We start from the raw sequence: 14,658 nt of genomic DNA, 5'->3' as shown, positions 1-14,658 counted from the left end.
ATTACCTTCACCATCATTATCACCAACAGTACCACCATTACCTTCACCATCATTATCACCAACAGCACCACCATTACCTTCACCAACAGCACCACCATTACCTTCACCATCATTATCACATCACCACCATTACCTTCACCATCATTATCACCAACAGCACGCCACCATTACCTTCACCATCATTATCACCAACAACACCACCATTACCTTCACCATCATCAACAGCACGCCACCATTACCTTCACCATCATTATCACCAACAACACCACCATTACCTTCACCATCATCAACAGCGCCACCATTACCTTCACCATCATCACCACAGTACCACCATTACCTTCACCATCATCACCAACAGCACCACCATTACCTTCACCATCAGCACCACCATTACCTTCACCATCATCATCACCAACAGCACCACCATTACCTTCACCATCATCACCAACAGCACTACCATTACCTTCACCATCATCACCAACAGTACCACCATTACCTTCACCATCATTATCACCAACAGCACCACCATTACCTTCACCATCATCACCAACAGCACTACCATTACCTTCACCATCAGCACCACCCATTAACTTCACCATCATCACCAACAGCACCACCATTACTTTCACCAACAACACACCATCATTATCACCAACAACACACCATCATTATCACCAACAACACACCATCATTATCACCAACAACACACCATCATTATCACCAACAACACACCATCATTATCACCAACAACACACCATCATTATCACCAACAACACACCATCATTATCACCAACAACACACCATCATTATCACCAACACACCATCATTATCACCAACAACACACCATCATTATCACCAACAACACACCATCATTATCCAACCAATCATTATCACCAACAACACACCATCATTATCACCAACAACACATCATTATCACCAACAACACACCATCATTATCACCAACTTACCATCCCATTATCACCAACAACACACCATCATTATCACCAACAACACACCATCATTATCACCAACACACCATCATTATCACCAACAACACACCATCATTATCACCAACAACACACCATCATTATCACCAACAACACACCATCATTATCATAACACACCATCATTATCACCAACAACACACCATCATTATCACCAACAACACACCATCATTATCACCAACACACCATCGGTATCCACCAACAACACACCATCACACGGTATCACCAGCTTACACCATCATTATCACCATAACACACCATCATTATCACCAACAACACACCATCATTATCACCAACAACACACCATCATTATCACCAACAACACACCATCATTATCACCAACACACCATCATTATCACCAACAACACACCATCATTATCACCAACAACACACCATCATTATCACCAACAACACACCATTACCTTCACCAACAACACACCATCATTATCACCAACAACACACCATCATTATCACCAACAACACACCATCATTATCACCAACAACACACCATCATTATCACCAACAACACACCATCATTATTACTATATTAATTTGCTGTCAGTCCGAACAGAGTATGACGATCATCCAGCTTTGATACAATGATATGAGTTATGGGATGTCATCTAGGTTGGTGAGTTCTGAGGTGACTAAAGAGGCCGATACGGGACCGGCAGAGTTGTTCACATTCGTTGCACATGTGGAGGGCTACATCTAGTGCGGGAGGGGCGGCGACAGCGTCTTTCCGGCGTTGGCGTTTGTCTGCCTCGATTTGAAGTCGGGCTAACTCGAAAGTATTGACACCTTCTCGTGTGGTGCTTCACCAAGCGTTACGGTGTGGAGTAATCGTCTCCCAGGGAAGGGGGTCGATTTTGCACCTTTTCCGGTTTGTCTTAAAACTATCCTTATATCTTTTCAGTTGCCCACCAGCGCTACGTTTAATGTTCGTTAGGTGCCTGTAAAGTAGCTGCTTTGGCAGTATACTGTCATCCATGCGGGTATTATGGTCAGTCCAGCATAGTTGTTCATGGATAATGGTAGCCTCGATGCTCCTACAGTTGGTGTCAGCAGGAATACTGGCATTTGTTCTCTTGTCTTCCCAGCGAACTCGGAGGATGGAACGTAGACTACGCTGGTGAAAGTTTTTAAGTGCCTTGATGTGCCTCCTGTATGTGACCCATGTCTCGCTGCCATATAGCAGGGTGGGGAAGACCACTGCTCGATATACGTGTAACTTTGTATATAATTTCAGCTCCCTACAGCTGAAGACACGGTTTCGGAATCTGCCAAAGGCTTGAGATGCACATCTGATCCGATGCTGAATCTCTTCATCGATGTCTACAGTGGTGGACAGGTGGGAGCCGAGATGCCGAAAGTGGGTACCATTAGAGAGGGTAGTACCGTTAAGATGGATGGATGGTGGAGGTGTGTCTGAACCAGGGACAGGTTGAAAGAGAATCTGAGTCTTACGTACATTCACCTCAAGGCCAAAGTGTGCATACGCATCTGTGTAGGTGTTCAGGATCTCCTGTAGGTCACGTTCAGTGTGAGCCACAAGATTGAAGTCATCTGCATACTGAAGTTCAGTAATGGAAGTTGCTGACACCTTTGTTCTTGCCTGGAGTCGTCTTATGTTGAAAAGACCTTTCATCCGGTACTCTATGTCCACCCCGTCGTCTAAATTGGCACTGGTAAGAGTAAGGAAGGCACTCAAGAAAATGGAAAAGAGAGTTGGTGCAGATACACACCCTTGTTTAACCCCCGTTTGGATGGGAAAGACCTCGGACTGGGTGCCATTGTGCAGGACACTACCATTCATGCCATCATGGAGTTGCCTCATAATGGCGATTAATTTTCGGGGGCAGCCAAAACGGCTGAGGATCCACCAGAGGGCTTCCCTGTTGATCGAGTCGAAGGCCTTGGTTACTGTAGATCGATGAAAGCCAAGTACAGGTCACTAGGCTGTTCTCTGCACTTTTCCTGTATCTGGCGGGCAGCAAAGATCATGTCAGTGGTGCCACGTGATGGTCTGAAGCCATATTGAGATTCTGGGAAGAAGTTTTCCGCCTCAGGGAAAAGTCTGTTTAGGAGGACTCGAGCAATATTCTTGCCAGCTACGGACAGCAGCAAGATCCGGCGGTAGTTGCCACAGTCTGACCGGTCTCACGTGTTCTTATAAATATTGATGATTGAAGCTTCTTTAAGAGCTTGGAGGATTTCCTCCTTTTCCCCTATATACTCCAGGAGAGAGTGGAGACGGCAGGTAAGCAGAGGCCCTCCTGCTTTATACACCTCAGCTGGGATTCCATAAGGCCCCGAGGCTTTGTTATTTTTCATCTGTTTGGTGGCAGTAGCTACCTCGTCCAGGGATGGAGGATTGCTGAGGTGGGTCAGCTCTGGATGCTGAGGGAGCTGGTGGGAAGTCAGGACATCCACATCAGTGTTTCGGTTGAGCAGTGAATGGTAGTGCTCTTTCCAGCGCTGAAGGAGGCCTTCATCGTCTTTAATTATAGAGTTACCGTTGGATGAGCAGAGGGGGGCTACGCCCTGAGTGGTTGGCCCATTAAATGTTTTGGTGGAATTAAGAAAATCGTGCATCTTGTGCTGATCTGCAAATTTTTGTGTTTCACATGTGTTATTTTTAAACCAGTCATTCTTTAAATTGCGAAGTTCCTGCTAGGCCACAGCTTTCTTCTTGGGGAAGGTATCAGGTTTAGTCCGAGACTGAGGGCTGTTCTGCCAGTCAGTTAAAGTATCACATTTATCATTGATGAGTTCATTGATTGCCGGGTCATTTTCAACAAACCAGGCTTGGTGTATTCTTTTGATCTGGCCGAGGGTCTCTCTGCAGGTTTTTGTCATGACAGTGTTAAGAATATCCCATTCGGCACTGGGATTTGAGTTGTTCATTGTTGGGTTGTTTATCGGCTCATGTTCGAACTGTTCTCTGAAAGCTTGTGCTACCGCTGGATCCTCCAGCAGCTTAATGTTAAAACCTCTTCTTGAGGCTCGCTGCCTTCGCCGTTTTGGGGCGACGTGAAGTGAGAGCTTGGCTCTGACGAGACGATGATCAGTGTCGCAGTAGTCTGAGCCACGCATGGCACGGGTGATGAGGACATCTCGGCGATCTCTTTTTCTGATAATGATGTAGTCAATGAGATGCCAGTGTTTGGATCGTTGGTGTTGCCACGAACCTTTGAACTTGTCAGCTTGCCTAAACAGGGTATTGGTGATAGTGAGGTTGTGTGCAGCCCACTTGCTCAGGAGGAGTAGGCCGTTGGGATTACACCTGCCTTGTCCATTTCTCCCAATGGTTCCCTGCCAAATGTCAGCATCTCTGCCAACTCATGTCATTGAAGTCACCAAGGAGCACAACCTTGTCTTCTATGGGGATAGAGGTTAGCACTCTGTCGAGGTCGGCGTAAAAGCCCTCCTTGATGTCATCCTCTACCTCCAGTGTTGGGGCGTATGCACTGACGATAAAGGCATGACGTGAGTGATTGTGATTCAGTGGGACTTGGAGCGTCATGAGGCGCTCGTTGATCCCAATAGGTATTTCAGTTAGCCTGTGTAGGATGCATTGGCGGATGGCAAAGCCAGCTCCATAAATGCAGTTTCTCTCCACAGCAGGCTTATCCTTCCAGAAGAAGGTATAGCCAGACCCCCGTTCTGTGAGTTGACCCTTGTCTGGGAGCCGGGACTCACTAATGGCTGCTATGTCGATGTTATACCTAGCCAGCTCGATTGCCACAAGGGCGGTTCTTCTTTCAGGACACTCAATTGTGTCATTATCCAGAAGGGTCCTGACATTCCATGCAGAGACCATAATAGGCTGTATAGTTTGTTTTTGCTTGGATCTGTGATTTTGATTGTGTTTTCGACCGCATAAGGATGACCTTCTGGATGCGGTTGCCCAGTCAGGTTGGTTTTTAGGCAGGCTATGTTTAGGGCACCTTTTCTAGCTCCCTCCCCATGTTGGGTGAGCAGAGTGGCTCCTCGAAAGGGCTGCCCAGTCGCACAGACAGGACCGGATTGCACTGCTGCCTAGATTCCAGTGCATAAACTACCATCTTATCTTTATTTATTTATTTATTTATTTATTTATTTATTTATCTATTTATTATTTATTATTATTACTTTTTTTACGGTGATTTGCCCACCCAGGCACAGGTCACTGACTCACATCGGTGCCTGGGGGGCGAAAATGTAATAACAATAATAATAATTATTATTATTCATAGTAAATGAAATTTATAATAAAATAAAAACAAAATTTATAATAAAATAATAATAATAATTATAACAATAATAATAATAATAATAATAATAATAATAATAATAATAATAATAATAATAATAATAATAATAATAAAGAAATACAAAAAAGAAAAAAAGAACAGAAGTGAGAAACAATGTATGTACGTATGTTGTGTTGTCAATAGTAAGAGAAACAATTGAGACCCTGCAATTGTGTGTAAATGAGGCATAAAGTCAGATCAGCAATCTGGGATTTGGTCACAATTTTCGTGATGCCATGTGGCAGCAGGGTCTACCATTAGACAACAGATTATGTTTACAATATCTTCCCAGGCGGTAGTACCTCCCTGTTTGGTAGCTGCCTACTACCTACTACCATCTGTGCAGAGTTGTGACTGGAGACTCCGGCAGTCATCTCTGCCTGTCCCCGTCACCACTCGTCCGTCGCCATAGGACTTTTGGGGGTAGAGGGGTTTTGATGATGATGAGAGGTATGATGAGCTGGATGATGGCTGTGCGTGAGTTGATTTATGTGGTGAGGCAGGAGCGCAGGCTGCAACCACACATCTTGGCTCTCCCTTTTCCTGATCCAGTGGTGCATCATTATCACCAACAGCACATCATCATCATCATCAGCAGCAGCGCATCATCATGATCATCATCATCACCATTTTGATACAGTCATGAAGTCGGAGGGAGACAAGGAAGAACTGGCCTTTAGGAGACTGTTGTAATGGTTTTGTGTACTGGGAGAGAGAGAGAGAGAGGTACGAGCAACTTGGGTAGGGGCTGAGGGCGTGGGAGCACATTAGCAGGGGTCCGGGTGCCTGGGGACACACACATATACAGTACACTTGTCACCAGCACCTTGGATGCCCCACTTACTCCTCAGCTGAATGACGAAATTGTCACTTGAGGGCATCACGTTTTACGTAACAATTTCAACACTTTTTCCTTCCGCTTGAGCACATAAATTTTCATGATCAACATTTTCATCCCGATACACCCTCAGTATTACTTATCTCCCGTTATTTAGCCTAATGGTTAAATTGTTTTGTGGATACAAAATACAATTTGTTGTATTACGATTCTAATTTATAAACTATCAGTTGGTTTCCAAATCAGCTATAATCGAGTGGAACTGTTTGAGAAAAACACCAAACGCTGCTCAAAACACGGTCGACAGCTTAGACGTACAGCTGCGCCCGTCGTTCACAACTCCCAACACGCGCGCCACCTCCTCACCCACTCACAGGCTATACCAGACTGACTACGCTGGTGGTGCAGTGCTTACCTGCCACGCCTCACCTTCCCCGCCAGATAGGTGTAACAATTGTTATATGTGGCAACGCAGCCCCATTGCTGGACTGTCTGTCTGTCTCTATCTGTGATTGTCTGACTTTATTTGTGGTCAATTTTATCTACAGGATACGAGTACCAAACTGTATAAGGAAACGGTCTCCCTCTGGTCTGTTGACTGACGTTATTTATATACACGGCTGTGTTCCATTTAATTTTCCACATTTGTTTGTTTATGATTGTTGGTAAAGTAACAAACAAAAGGTAAAGGTGCAATGAATCTCAACCTTTACCTGGTGATATACAGTAGAGAGAATGGAGTAGTGACAGCTGGCAGTAATAGAGGCACGTAGCAAGGACATGTCATGGAGGACGACTCTGCCATGCTTCCCACACGACTCATCAACCTTCATCAGAGTCACTGGACGTGCGAGGAATGCTCTCATATACGGAAACACGCGACAAGAAGTGAATGAGAAGAGGCAAACCTAGAAAACTCATTACAAATATATAAGAAATGCAAGGAATGTGAGACGGGAAACGGGAAGGAAGTGAGGAAGGAGACATAAATAGAAACGAGCCAAACACGGAGCAAAAACCAAAGGAAATTGTAAATAAACTTCCGACTTGAAGAAAGAGGACGTGAGGGTCTAGCCAGGATGAAGAGAGAAGGTCGGGTTGGTACAGCAAGAGGGTGGGACGTTGAGGATAGGGGAGACTTGCTGGTGATGGTGGACAGCATACACGATGAGGATATTTAGGCTGTAAGGGAAGTATGAATGATTCAGGGTGTCAACGACAGCCACCAGTATATGGAGTTGACGGACCCAAGGGTCTGGACGGACCATCGACATACCCGATTACTACCCGATTATACTTTTTACTTTCATCCTCTAACCCACTGATCGGCTCGTTAGCCGCTTGGGCGATCGGTCACGTCTCTGTTACGCACTGTTGGCAAGTATTAGGCAGGCACCGGCTCCTCAGTATCCCGCATGGTGCCCTTCCTTCTCACCTCTATTAATGACCTTGCTTTCCTTTTCATCACTTAACCCATCAACATTTAACCCATCATTATTTAACCCATCACCACTTAATGTGAATCATTAGTTTATAAAGATTATGGGGTCTATTTGTGGCGTGAGGATGAGGCAGGTGAGGGGAGGGATATGTTGCGGGGATGGCCGGGGCGGAGGTAAAATTCCTGCGTTCGGAACTAACCCTGACTGGTGAAACCCAAGACTAGTTAATTCTAAGGCTGTAACCCAAGCTTCGTCCACCAGCATCACCTGACTTTAAAACTCAATGTTAGAAACATTTCGGAGTTCAAACATTACGCTTAAATATAAATATCTTATAAAAGCCATTTTTTCATAACTCTGAAGTTAGTAACTCCAACACCTATGCATTACGGGTTAAATATTCTCTTTTTTTGCCATTATACATGACTGTGGCAGACCAACCGGTGAGAAAACACGGCATAAAACAATGACGCTGTTGTTGACACCGGTTGATGAAAGAACATGATGAGGTGACTGTTGTTATCATAGTTACTCCTGTAGTTTTACTCTTGAATTATTCAGGACCAAGATGTTAAGTTACTGTCTCATCCTTTTATCTTCTTCACTATCTCAGTTAAGTCATTCAAAGTGTTACACTATTATGTCTCTGATAAAAGTGTACTGTAAGTGGAAGCGTCCAAGGTGTAACTGCTAAACACCAGATTTAAATTATAATCCTGTAAATATTCCATGACGCCCCTCAGTAATTTTGATCAGAATGTATAAATTTATCAAGTGATTTTTCGACGCTCAGCCATACCAATAAAAAAAAATATAATTTAAATTTGTAACTTTCTGGTTAAATAAACTACTTTGACTTACAAAGCATTGGTACTGTTAAAGAGGGTGACGGGGTGTGTGTTTGAGACTGTTGTGTGGCGTGAGTCAAGAATGAAGCAACCGTTTACCATAGGGCGTGGCTGGTGTGATGTGGTATGTCATGGGTCGTGGGGGTGATGTGGGATGGCATGGGTCTGGAGGATGATGTGAGTGTAATCTATGGTCGGTTTAGTGGCGTGAGGCTGGTATAAGGCGTGGCGTGAGGCTGGTATAAGACGTTGCGTGAGGCTGGTATAAGGCGTGGCGTGAGACTGGTATAAGGCGTGGCGTGAGACTGGTATAAGGCGTGGCGTGAGACTGGTATAAGACGTGGCGTGAGACTGGTATAAGGCGTGGCGTGAGGCTGGTATAAGGCGTTGCGTGAGGCTGGTATAAGACGTGGCGTGAGGCTGGTATAAGGCGTGGCGTGATAAGGCGTGGCGTGAGGCTGGTATAAGGCGTGGCGTGAGGCTGGTATAAGGCGTGGCGTGAGACTGGTATAAGGCGTGGCGTGAGGGCTGGTATAAGGCGTGGCGTGAGGCTGGTGGGCGTGGCGTGAGACTGGTATAAGGCGTGGCGTGAGGCTGGTATAAGGCGTGGCGTGAGGCTTGTATAAGGCGTGGCGAGGCTGGTATAAGGCGTGGCGTGAGACTGGTATAAGGCGTTGCGTGCGGCTGGTATAAGGCGTGGCGTGAGGCTGGTATAAGACGTGGCGTGGGCTGGTATAAGGCGTGGCGTGAGACTGGTATAAGGCGTGGCGTGAGGCTGGTATAAGGCGTGGCGTGAGGCTGGTATAAGGCGTGGCGTGAACAGTAATCCTAGACGAGGGCGAGGCCGCGAGGGTCGTGCTGAGACAAGAAAGGGTGGAGGGGACCTGAGGACTGAGATAAGGCCTACAGGATGCCACCTGTCTTTATAATCTTATCTTCTCATGTGTTGGAACAATGGCATTATGATGCCCATTATTATGGAGAGACCAAGAGAACAAATACCTGGGAGTCATAGACAAAAAATTAAAATGCTCCATGATGTCCGCGTGTCCTCTGCGTTACTGGGTGGAGCTGGTGGCGCCTGCCTCCTTTATCACGTTGTTTCTGATAGCTGACTCTGCCTCAACTTGTATTTTTTTCTTCTTTCTTTTTCTAAAGTATTCTTGCATAGGTTGGTGATTTTATTTTCGTTAGTCAATAAAAACCAACAGAATTCTAAAACTGAAAGTAAAATTAGATAGTGCAAAATTTTTTAATACAATAAATGTTTTTGCACTGAGCTCAAGATTAGTTTGCGGAATTCTCGCGAATTATGAGTTGTTATAATTTCCAGCTCCGCCTTAAGTTTAGATATATGAAATTCTCAAAACACCGAGTATGAATATGATATTTGAGTGAAAATCGGTGATGCATACAACACCGAAGTCACCCTTACGCTTCTGGCGCCAATCACGGCTTCGTATCTTTACTTTATTTGATGTTCTTCGCCACTGACCTGCTCGTTAGCTTGGCAAGTATTGGGCGTGTACTGGCTCCAGAATGTATCTATACCCAAGAGTTCACAACTCTCATTCAAAAAAAGTTTGTCCTGACAATTTTCTGAACCTGTGGCTTCTTCAGCCTTGAGCTGTGACCACTAGTGGGGCAGGCATGTGTGCAAGTTTTATACTCCAAGGGCGCGCGGTCTGTTCTGTCCTGCTTGGTTTTCCCCGAGTCTGGTTTGGCCAGTATTATCTTGGTGTAACACTTACCATGTATTTATTCTTTTCTAGGCACTGCCTGGCACCACTGTGTTTTGTTTTCATCAGCCTTACATTGCTTTAATACACTAAATAACGGCCTTGTACTGATGTCTCCTTCTGTGGCACTGTTCGCAGTGTCTTGTAATAAAAGGGAAGTCTTCTGCCCACGATAGCCACCAACGGCTTGCCCGCACGCCCACGATAGCCAGCTGTTACAACTAAAAGACAGGGCAAGATATTTGAGCTTGTGTTGTATAAAGCTATCAACCATCAGACCAGTTGCCGACTGCCAGTGCCACCTCCCATAGAATGACCACTCAGACAAAAGTTCCTTAAAGAATCTTTGAAAGATAGATTTTGATTGGATAACCGAGAGACAACCCTCTTTATAGCTACAAGCCATGGATAAGTCAATCGGGTTGGGTGTACTAAAGGTGTGGCCGGGGGCGGGCAGCAGTACAGGGCGGCGTACTTTGGTGAGCGTAATATCTCTTTAATTGTGTGGGTATAAAGTGAAGCCTCCCACGTTATTGAGGTAGAACAAATAGGGATAAGACCTGTCACCTCATACCAATGCCATTGTTTGAATAAATCATAAAACGTAGATACCTCTTTATATGTCCCCTAACTAATATAATAACAGTAATGGACGACTCAAGTACACGTAAAACGGAGGCAAACACCTGTTAAATAACTAGGTAAAGAAATCAGCGCGAGAGAGTACACGTAAGTAATGAAAAAAAACTAATTACAGTATTAAGAAGGAAAGAAATAAGAACATTTTCCTTAATTAATATAATAATCATACAAAATATACAAATAGGTAGGTATACATAAAAATAGGTAGGTATACATGAGTCTCCTGCCGCTCCATCACTCACATCTACTATTATGTCAGCGTCTGGAGAGCCTTGGCACTGTCCTGTGTCTCGCCACGTCCCTTTTTCTCACTGTTACTGTCATAACTGTCACTGTTACTGTCATAACTGGTACAGTTACTGTTTAAACTTGCACTGTTTCTGTTTCAACTGACCGTCACTGTCTTACTTGGTATTGTTACACTCAACTTACACTGTTACTATCATAATCTGCCTTGTTACGGTCTCAAGTGCCGCTGCTTCCGTCATAACTGTTTTACTTTTACTGATTTAACCAGTACTGTTACAGTCTAGACCAGGGGTCACCAAATTTTTTTCACAGTGGGCCGGATAACTGAAAGAATGACGAGCGCGGGCCGCATAATCATTCTGTTCAATACTTGCAAGCCAGAACGAAAGCTCTGGTAACGTCAGAGCGTAGGCGGAGCTACCACGAGCCGGGTAAGGACTTGGGATCCGGCCCGCAGGCCGTAGTTTGGTGACCCCTGGTCTAGACTGTCAGCGTTACTATCTTAACTGGCACTGTCTTACTGGTATCGTTACAATCTCAACCGTCACTGATAGTCTTAACTGTCACTGTCACTGTCTTAACTGTCACTGCCTTAACTGTCACTGTTACAGTCTTAACTGTCACTGTCTTAACTGTCACTGTTACAGTCTTAACTGTCATTGTCTTAACTGTCACTGTCTTAACTGTCACTGTTACAGTCTTAACTGTCACTGTCTTAACTGTCACTGTTACAGTCTTAACTGTCACTGTCTTAACTGTCACTGTTACAGTCTTAACTGTCACTGTTACTGACTTAACTGTCACTGTTGCTGTCTTAACTGTCAATGTTGCTGTCTTAACTGTCACTGTTACAGTCTTAACTGCCACTGTTACAGTCTTAACTGTCACTGTTACAGTCTTAACTGTCACTGTTTCTGTCTTAACTGTCACTGTTGCTGTCTTAACTGTCACTGTCTTAACTGTCACTGTTACTGTCTTAACTGTCACTGTTTCTGTCTTAACTGTCACTATTGCTGTCTTAACTGTCACTGTTACTGTCTTAACTGTCACTGTTACAGTCTTAACTGTCACTGTCTTAGCTGTCACTGTTACTGTCTTAACTGTCTATGTCTTAACTGTCACTGTCTTAACTGTCACTGTCACTGTCTTAACTGTCACTGTTACAGTCTTAACTGTCACTGTCTTAACTGTCACTGTCTTAACTGTCACTGTCTTAACTGTCACTGTTACTGTCTTAACTGTCACTGTCACTGTCTTAACTGTCACTGTTACAGTCTTAACTGTCACTGTTACTGACTTAACTGTCACTGTTACTGACTTAACTGTTACTGTCTTAACTGTCACTGATACAGTCTTAGCTGTCACTGTTACTGTCTTAACTGTCACTGTTACAGTCTTAACTGTCACTGTTACTGTCTTAACTGTCACTGTTACAGTCTTAACTGTCACTGTTACTGTCTTAACTGTCACTGTTTCCGTCTTAACTGTCACTCTTACAGTCTTAACTGTCACTGTTACTGAATTAACTGTCACTGTTACTGACTTAACTGTTACTGTCTTAACTGTCACTGTTACAGTCTTAGCTGTCACTGATACTGTCTTAACTGTCACTGTTACAGTCTTAACTGTCACTGTTACAGTCTTAGCTGTCACTGTTACTGTCTAAACTGTCACTATTACTGTCCTAACTGTCACTGTTACTGTCTTAACTGTCACTGTTACAGTCTTAACTGTCACTGTCACTGTTACAGTTTTAACTGTCACTGTCACTGTCTTAACTGTCACTGTTACAGTCTTAACTGTCACTGTCTTAACTGTCACTGTTACTGTCTTAACTGTCACTGTTACTGTCTTAACTGTCACTGTTACAGTCTTAGCTGTCACTGTTACTGTCTTAACTGTCACTGTTACTGTCTTAACTGTCCCTGTTACAGTCTGAACTGTCACTGTCACTGTCTTAACTGTCACTGTTACAGTCTTAACTGTCACTGTCTTAACTGCCACTGTTACTGTCTTAACTGTCACTGTTACAGTCTTAACTGTGACTGTTACTGACTTAACTGTCACTGTTACTGACTTAACTGTCACTGTCTTAACTGTCACTGTTACAGTCTTAACTGTCACTGTTACTGTCTTAGCTGTCATTGTTTCTGTCTTAACTTTCACTGTTACAATCTTAACTGTCACTGTTACTGACTTAACTGTTACTGTCTTAACTGTCAATGTTAGTCTTAACTGTCACTGTTACAGTCTTAACTGTCACTGTTACTGTCTTAACTGTCACTGTTTCTGTCTTAACTGTCAATGTTAGTCTTAACTGCCACTGGTACAGTCTTAACTGTCACTGTTACTGTCTTAACTGTCAATGTTAGTCTTAACTGCCACTGTTACAGTCTTAACTGTCACTGTTACAGTCTTAACTGTCACTGTTACAGTCTTAACTGTCAATGTTAGTCTTAACTGTCACTGTTACAGTCTTAACTGTCACTGTTACAGTCTTAACTGTCAATGTTAGTCTTAACTGTCACTGTTACAGTCTTAACTGTCACTGTTACAGTCTTAACTGTCACTGTTACTGTCTTAGCTGTCATTGTTTCTGTCTTAACTGTCAATGTTAGTCTTAACTGTCACTGTTACAGTCTTAACTGTCAATGTTAGTCTTAACTGTCACTGTTACAGTCTTAACTGTCACTGTTACTGTCTTAACTGTCACTGTTTCTGTCTTAACTGTCAATGTTAGTCTTAACTGTCACTGTTACAGTCTTAACTGTCACTGTTACAGTCTTAACTGTCACTGTTACTGTCTTAGCTGTCATTGTTTCTGTCTTAACTGTCAATGTTAGTCTTAACTGTCACTGCTACAGTCGTAACTGTCACTGTTACAGTCTTAACTGTCACTGTTACAGTCTTAACTGTCACTGTTACAGTCTTAACTGTCATTGTTTCTGTCTTAACTGTCACTGTTACTGTCTTAACTGTCAATGTTAGTCTAACTGCCACTGTTACAGTCTTAACTGTCACTGTTACAGCCTTAACTGTCACTGTTACAGTCTTAACTGTCACTGTTACTGTCTTAGCTGTCATTGTTTCTGTCTTAACTGTCAATGTTAGTCTTAACTGTCACTGTTACAGTCTTAACTGTCACTGTTACAGTCTTAACTGTCACTGTTACAGTCTTAAATGTCACTGTTACAGTCTTAACTGTCATTGTTTCTGTCTTAACTGTCACTGTTACTGTCTTAACTGACAATGTTAGTCTTAACTGCCACTGTTACAGCCTTAACTGTCACTGTTACAGTCTTAACTGTCACTGTTACTGTCTTAACTGTCAATGTTAGTCTTAACTGTCACTGTTACTGTCTTAAATGTCAATGTTAGTCTTAACTGCCATTGTTACAGTCTTAACTGTCACTGTTACAGTCTTAACTGTCACTGTTACTGTCTTAGCTGTCATTGTTTCTGTCTTAACTGTCAATGTTAGTCTTAACTGTCACTGTCACTGTCTTAACTGTCGCTGTTACTGTCTTAGCTGTCATTTTTTCTGTCTTAACTGTCACTGTTACTGACTTAACTGTTACTGTCTTAACTGTCAATGTTAGTT

The 14,658-nt window shown here is 43.5% G+C and overlaps 1 protein-coding gene across 9 annotated transcripts in view; it reads right to left on the bottom strand.

Annotated features, from left to right (window-relative positions):
* Positions 1 to 14,658, bottom strand: part of LOC121868112 (restin homolog) — a 273,799-nt gene that overhangs the window by 204,300 nt on the left and 54,841 nt on the right. Inside the window, exon 1 of one of the 9 annotated variants that reach the window (XM_042368388.1) lies at positions 6,456 to 6,495. The exons of the other annotated variants lie outside the window; for them this stretch is intronic. The gene's annotated coding sequence lies outside the window, so the exon portion shown is untranslated. Of the gene's footprint in view, positions 1 to 6,455; positions 6,496 to 14,658 lie in introns of those variants that run through there. 9 annotated transcript variants of the gene reach the window in all.

The sequence above is a fragment of the Homarus americanus genome, unplaced genomic scaffold (assembly GCF_018991925.1).
Source record: "Homarus americanus isolate GMGI-L3 unplaced genomic scaffold, GMGI_Hamer_2.0 scaffold47967, whole genome shotgun sequence".
In the NCBI taxonomy this organism is placed as follows: domain Eukaryota; kingdom Metazoa; phylum Arthropoda; class Malacostraca; order Decapoda; family Nephropidae; genus Homarus; species Homarus americanus.
This window is presented reverse-complemented; position numbering and strand designations above follow the sequence as displayed.